Consider the following 6909-nt stretch of genomic DNA (forward strand, 5'->3'; position numbering starts at 1 on the left):
TCCCACAATTGAATCAGTGGGGGTGTTAAAGGGAGGTACACTGTGGTCCTTGATGGAGAGAAGTGGATTCTCTGGTAATGGGCTGGGATTGATATTGAAACTATTTTCAAATTAAACCACAAATAAGAGTATTATAAATTACAGAATCTGTATCAGTTTTTAAAAAAGAATAAAGATTGACCTTCATTGCCTTGTTCACCATTTAATGGGCTTAACACTGGGGTGACTTTCCACTTTGGTTTTTTTTTTTAACCCTCATCTGTTTATTTATTTTTATTAATTATTTATTTTTAATTATGACAACAAAGATGCAAAGAAAGAAAAATATGGAACGCTTCACGAATCTGCGTGTCATTCTTGAGCAGGGGCCATGCTAATCTTTTCTGTATCGTTCCAATTTTAGTATATGTGTTGCCGAAGCGAGCACTCTACTTTGGTTTTATTGGTCAACATAGCTCACTCCTTACTGTCTGGTGGATTTAACAGACTATAAACTTTCACAACTTTCCTAAGAAGAAACTTGAATGTTGTGATAAGACAAAACAGAGGGGCCGGGCGGTGGCGCTAAAGGTAAGGTGCCTGCCTTACCTGCGCTACCCTAGGACGGACCACGGTTCGATCCCCCGGCGTCCCATATGGTCCCCCAAGCCAGGAGCGACTTCTGAGCGCATAGCCAGGAGTAACCCCTGAGCGTCACCGGGTGTGGCCCAAAAACCAAAAAAAAAAAAAAAAAAAGACAAAACAGAATTGAAAATGCAAAGAGCAAATGCCTTGTTGTGATGCTGCTCACTTCTTGCCTTGGTACTCTCACTTCTCATTTTGTTATAAAGAAAAATAATGACAACACATTTATAACCATCAGTGATGATATTGTCTCCATATCATCTCATCAATGTCTGTCATTAATGGTTGTTTGATCTTCTGAAGGTTGTTCTGTCATTTTAAACACAATTCTCAATTGCCCATCATGTGATTGCTATGGTTTTATATAAAGTTAAACAATAGCTTTAGCTGGCAGAAACTATATGTGTATGAATCTTCCTTTATTTGAAAATATCTTGAAAATGTATTTAATACATTTAACCTATCACTCACTGTGTCCTCACCGATTTTTGTGCTCACAGATTGTGTGCTCTTTACACTTCCATTAGTCTAAAGTTGTGCCAAACTATATAACAAAAAGATGAGACACTTTGTAATAGTTTGAGAGCTCATATAATGTGTTTAATACTGTGCTAAAAAGATAATAATGTCCTAGTTCAAAATTCAAAGTACAATTTCTTCTTAGAGTTAAAAATTATAAATGAATCCATGAAAGCCAGGAGCTGTCTGAACACACATTCAAATAGAAACTGCATTAAATAAGGAAGGAATTTTGAAGAACTTACAGAACTTCCCTTAAACCCAATTCTTAAAATTGTGGTCCATTTCATAAGTAGTTTCCAGTGTAAGCCTTCTCTGCATGTTACAGCTTGAAAAATGTTCTTACTAGGTTCTCTGCCCCTTTGGAAATTCCTTTTCCTCTCTTACCTTGACTTAATTTCACAGGAAATGAATTGTGTCTGTCTCCCATAAATGGCTTCTAATGTATAATCAAATCTCACAAGGAATGGGAGATTTTAATTAACAAATATTCTTAAGCATTTATTACCAGCCAATTTTCATTTTGAATGCTGGTCTTAAATGTTTAATAGAACATAATGCATTTTGAATATCTATGTGCAATAAGATAAAACTCTAATATACCAAACAAAAGCCATCTTTTCTAATATAATTTCTCCTTAAAATTTCCACATCTCACACATACCCTACCATCTTTTTAGAATCTGTGTTCTCTATATTTAATATATATGTACAATGATAGAGACATTATATATTTATTTTCATACCACTTTTCTCAAAATAGTCTCCAATGACCCCAAACACCCCCTACCTACATATACATACATACTACAGCCACTACTATGCAGGGTGACAAGTGATAATGCTAAAATCTCAAATAGTTGCTTAAATTAATATGGTCTCCCAAGCACTGCCAGGAGTGATCCTTGAACACAGAACCAGGAATAAGCCCTGAGGACTGTTGGGTGTGATCACCCCAATCCAAATAAAGTGAAATAATATTTTTAAATTTATGAAGTTTAAAAATGAATTTTTTGCCTCTTATTTTTGGCATCTTCTATTTATTTTGTAGGATATATTGAGTGAATACTAAGGAAAATAATGTAAGTGCTAAAATCTATAAAATGATAAAATTCATAGAATGGTCCAGCTGAAAGTTACTGTAAAGATTAATTGTGCCAATCTTTTTATATGAAATGTGTTAAACTGAGGTCCATAGCAGAAGAGCAATTGCTTAAAGTCATAAAGTAAATGAGTTCATGGTTTCACACACTGATGCCTAAGTAGATGTAGATGCTAATTTTTAGCAATTGCCAAAGATAACAATTAAATCTACAACAGCTCACAGCTCACATAAAGTGCATATTTATTTTTGACACTCATACAATTATATTCTGTAATTTGTTGTTAATTTATCACTGTCAATTTCATGCAATTAAAATATTGCTTATACTATTAACATCATTAATAACTGTAATACTCCTCAATTTTATACGTGTTTATAATCTTGAAAGTTGAAACTTATCATTAATTCTTACATTATTTAAAGTTGAACCCTTATCATAGGTGTGTCTTATTTACACTATTTAAATAAATTAGAAAATTCTAGAATAGCCAATTAAAAAAACACTCCCTTAGAATTCATGTATTCTTGTTTGAATCATCCCTCTGCCATTGTTATTTTTTGGGATACAAAATAAAGCAGTGTCTCTAGATCACAGTATCCTCTTCTCTAAAATGAAGATCAAATAACTACTTCAGCTGTAAGAAAAGTTGGACAAATTGAACCATACACAGTTGGTCTATATGTAGATCAACAGTTGCTTAATATGTCAAGTTAGTACTTTATTTAGACAAAGCAACATGCCTGGCATCTAGAATAATCTCCATAGGCTGTGGTCATTACAATGTTTTCAAAGAATGAGAAAAAAGACATTGGTCTATAAAAGGCATGCATAAAATATATCTATTTTTAAAATAATCCTCATAACCCTAGTAAATAACAAATGGTCATTTCAAATCCCTTGTGAAAGTTTATCTGGATTATGAAATTACATAAAGTTGACTTTTGGATGGTTTGGTTTTGGTTTTGCAACACTAGAAATCAGACAGAGGATTTCACACAAGCAAGGTCCAAGTGTGACATTGAATTCCATTGGATAGCTCTTTAGGCTTCCAAGCAAATTTTCGTTCTGTGGTCACATCTGAGTGTGCTCAGAGCTTGCTCCTGGCTCTGTTTCCAGGGGACCATATATGGTGCTGAAGATGTAACGTGGTCAGTTGTGTGTAACCCAAGTGACTTTCTAGCTCTCCTATCTTTCCAGCCCTCAAGTTGATGAATTTGAAGTCATTTTTACATATTGCTAATGAAGATAGTGCTTTCTTTTCTAACACTTTTATTTATACACAAGGCAAGAATTTCCACACACTTCAACATGGAAATATAAGACAGGAATCCCAGAAAGATCAGCAATAGAGCACCTACCTTACAAGCTAGCGACCTTTAGTTCAATGATCGCACTGACCCTAATGTCCAAATATGATCCTAGGGTCTTTTTATTTCTGGTGCTACAACTAGATTTTAAAACTCTGGCACACTAATTGGTCAGCACTACAACTAAAGTGGGCTAACCAAACAAGCATTTTAATTCAAGTAACACAACCAAGCATGCAATTCCCAAAGAACACTGAAGGCAAAATGTGAGCAGGGCAAACAAATGTATGTAGTCCTGAGTTATCATGAGCAAAAAATTAAAAATATAAAATATATAATAAATACAAATTAGAGGGAGGGAAAATAGTAACAAAAATAAAGACATTTGGATTCCAGAGCTTTGATTAAAACAGAAAGTATAACTAGAATTTTCTGAAAGTGACATTTAGAAACATTTTGTTGTCTTCAGTACTTTTTTGGGGGGGGAGGATTTTGGTTCACACCTGGTGATGCTCAGGGGTTACTCCAGGCTATGCGCCTAGAAATCATTCCTAGCTTCGGGGACCATATGGGACACAGGAGGATCGAACCGCAGTCAGTCCTGGGTCAGCAGCCTGCAAGGCAAACGCCCTACCATTGGGCCATCACTCCGGCCCCTGTCTTCAGTAAATTTCAGTTCAAATTGCTGAATTACAATATCTGTGGTATAAAAGACTTATTTCTAAAATATTCCATTAATTTAGGTTGTGAATGTTGGTTGTCAGATAAAGAAATGAATCTTTGAAATACATGAATCAATTTTTCTTGATCTTCTATGTTTTTATTCAAAATTTGATAGCAACTCTCAGCATATAAAAATGGCATGTCAACATCTGCATAAATCAACCCTTCTAATATACTTAGAAACAGACTAGAAAAATATTGCATTCATTTATTGCATGAATATATTTACTTTTCTCTTTTTGAGAAAGATGCTTTGTGTAAAAAACCATTGTTACCAAAGAGAAATTATATTTACATTCTCAAACTAATAAGATAAAACTATTTTCACTCTCCTAAAAAGTTTAAAATGTAACAGCTAGATCTGAAGCATCAAGAAAACGGATGTGTCTAGAGGGTATTCAAGGATTAGTAATGCTGTTGAACAAAATGAGCCTTAATTTTCCTGCCAACCCAGAAGATAGTAAATTCCATAGAAAATTACCTTGACCTTAATCTTAGCAACATAAATAAATCTTTTATATTATTTCCACTTAAATTTTTGTATTAAATTTTTACCTCATGCCATTTTCAAAGCAACCTGAATTTCTGGACAATGTCAAAGTAGGAAATATATCATACAAATATGCTTAGAGTGAAAATGACCTTTTCTAGAAAAACTTTTGGAATGTGCCACTTCCCTGTAATCTTTGGGTGTAACCATAATATCAAGCTCCTGTGACAGTTTAAAGCATTGCCATTTATCCTGGGATTCACAGATGCATTTCTGGGGATTATTACATAACTATAACTGTTTTGAATGTTTCTTTTCTGGGGCAATGGTGCATAGTATTCATATGATTTTTAAAGTATTTTTATGACAACAAAGCAGTTACTAATCTATAACATGTCTTCTAAAATAAGCCAAATATCGAGACAAAATATTTTCAGATCAGGTTGCTTAAGAACTCCATCAGAAATGTTAAGGTTCTTTCTTTGGAATCAAAGATACAGGACTCAACAGTGAATCCAGAAGACAAGTTCTGGTGTTTAGAATTTTGGTCTGGCCAAAGACCAGAAATGATTGTTGGGTCCCTTTTACTTTTTGACTGGTTATCGATGGATCCTCAAAGAGCCCCCAGAATGAGAAATTGATTTCTATTCCCTTATCCCCTTGGAGGAGGAAGATCTTGGTAATATTTATCTGCGGCAAATAATCCACACAGACAGGAGGGTAAAAGGGTAGGTCGGATGCAGAGTACTTTGTCAGCCTACTACCAGCTCCAAAAACCTAGATCCAGCTAATCACCTGTTCCAAAAGACCAGGAGCACCTCATTCCCAAACTATTTATTAGGCTCTCAATAGCGCCCCCACCTGGAGGGTAATAGGTGGGATAATGGACAGAGATAATAATCTTATGGAAATGCTTTCATATAAAACAAGAACAAATTTTTAAATGAGATCCCAGAGGTCCGTACAAGTGTTCATATATAGACTGAAAGGATAGTGATAAAATTGGTATGACTTCATCTGCGTCTATTTCAAAGGCAAAAACTTTAGGAAAGTATCAGATTGAAAAATGGACAGTAAAAGCAGGGAAACCCACAAATAAATAAAGTTATCTGAAGACCTATGTAGTTGGGAGATATTGAGCTCCCTAAATTTATTCTATACAGCTATAGCAATACAAGTAGCATGTGATTTTAATAAGTAGATCAGTATAGATCAATGGATCAGAACTAAATTCTTAGTGATAAACTTTCAGAGATATGGGCCTAGGAGTTGGATTAATAAAATAAAACAAAGTCTTTTCAACAAACGACATTATGAAAATGGAAAACTTGTAAAAAATGGCTATCTCTCTCATACACAAAAATTACAGATACACAAAATTAATTCTAAATGCCTTAAAGATATATATATATATATATATATATATATATATATATATATATATATATATATAAAGATCCATATATCAGAAACCATAAAATACATTGAGAAAACTCTTCAGGGCTTTCAAAGGTGGTTGGTTTCACTGAGCTGTTTCTATTGGAAAAGATAACAAAAACAAAAATAAGCAAGAGAGATTATAGAAAGTTAAAATATTTTACATGGCAAATAAATTGGCTTAAAATAAATAAATACTAAATAATTAGAATAATATTTGCACATAGTGTGCTTCAACAAATACCTAACATAAAATATAAAAAAATTCAAAAACCTTAGCAATTAATAAATAACAACCCCATCAAACTAGAAGAGGTGAAAAGACATGACCACAACTAAGGAATGGCCAATTAGCCAATTAATATATATATATATATATATATTATAGCTTGGTATCATGGAAACAAATCTAAATGACAATGATACCAGTGAGGGTGGCATATATCAAATAAAAGCTGGAACCAGGTGTTGCCAAGTACCCTCACTCATTGTTGGTTGGCATGTCATCTGGTCCAGCCACTATGAAAACAATACCAATATTCCTCAATAAAGTAAGAATGAAGCTCCTAGTGGAGCAGGACAATAAAACTCTCAGGGCCAGAGTGATGGCACAGCGATAGGGCACTTGCCTTGCACGCAGCTGACCCAGGACAGATCATGGTTCGATCCCCCCGTATCTCATACGGTCCCCCAAGTCAGGAGC

At 34.2% G+C, this 6909-nt stretch overlaps 1 non-coding gene across 1 annotated transcript; it reads right to left on the reverse strand.

Annotated features, from left to right (window-relative positions):
• Nucleotides 1–320: 320 nt before the first annotated feature.
• On the reverse strand, nt 321–427 carry LOC126000209 (U6 spliceosomal RNA). Its single transcript, XR_007492568.1, has one exon. It is a non-coding gene; the product is annotated as a U6 spliceosomal RNA (small nuclear RNA).
• Between the last annotated feature and the right edge of the window lie 6482 nt (nt 428–6909).

The sequence above is a fragment of the Suncus etruscus genome, chromosome X (genome assembly GCF_024139225.1).
Source record: "Suncus etruscus isolate mSunEtr1 chromosome X, mSunEtr1.pri.cur, whole genome shotgun sequence".
NCBI lineage: Eukaryota > Metazoa > Chordata > Mammalia > Eulipotyphla > Soricidae > Suncus > Suncus etruscus.